Source organism: Mandrillus leucophaeus, unplaced genomic scaffold (genome assembly GCF_000951045.1).
Source record: "Mandrillus leucophaeus isolate KB7577 unplaced genomic scaffold, Mleu.le_1.0 Scaffold986, whole genome shotgun sequence".
NCBI lineage: Eukaryota > Metazoa > Chordata > Mammalia > Primates > Cercopithecidae > Mandrillus > Mandrillus leucophaeus.
In genome coordinates, this window is record NW_012110763.1 from 703,835 (window position 1) to 704,108 (window position 274).

General features: G+C 47.1%; 1 protein-coding gene across 1 annotated transcript in view; it reads left to right on the forward strand.

The window, feature by feature from the left end:
• Window positions 1-274, forward strand: part of LOC105532811 (pepsin A-2/A-3) — a 49,159-nt gene that overhangs the window by 37,329 nt on the left and 11,556 nt on the right. The gene's annotated exons all lie outside the window — the stretch shown is intronic.

Below are 274 nucleotides of genomic sequence, written 5' to 3' on the forward strand. Positions count from 1 at the left end.
AGGCCTGTTGGCAGAGGGGACATTTGACTAGAGACCTGAATGATTGATTTTTGAAAAAAGGATCAACCAAAGAAAGATCTAGAATAAACATTTTCATAGCACAAGAAATACCCAGTGCAAAGGCCCTAGGGCAGGAGGGACTGCTCATCGCCAAGGAGTAACAAGCAGACCAGTGTGGCAGGAACAGAGCCAGCAAGGGGGGAAAATGCTGCCACTCAGAAGAAAAATACTGGTTGGTTGGCTGAGGTGGGTGGATCACTTGAAGTCAGGAGTT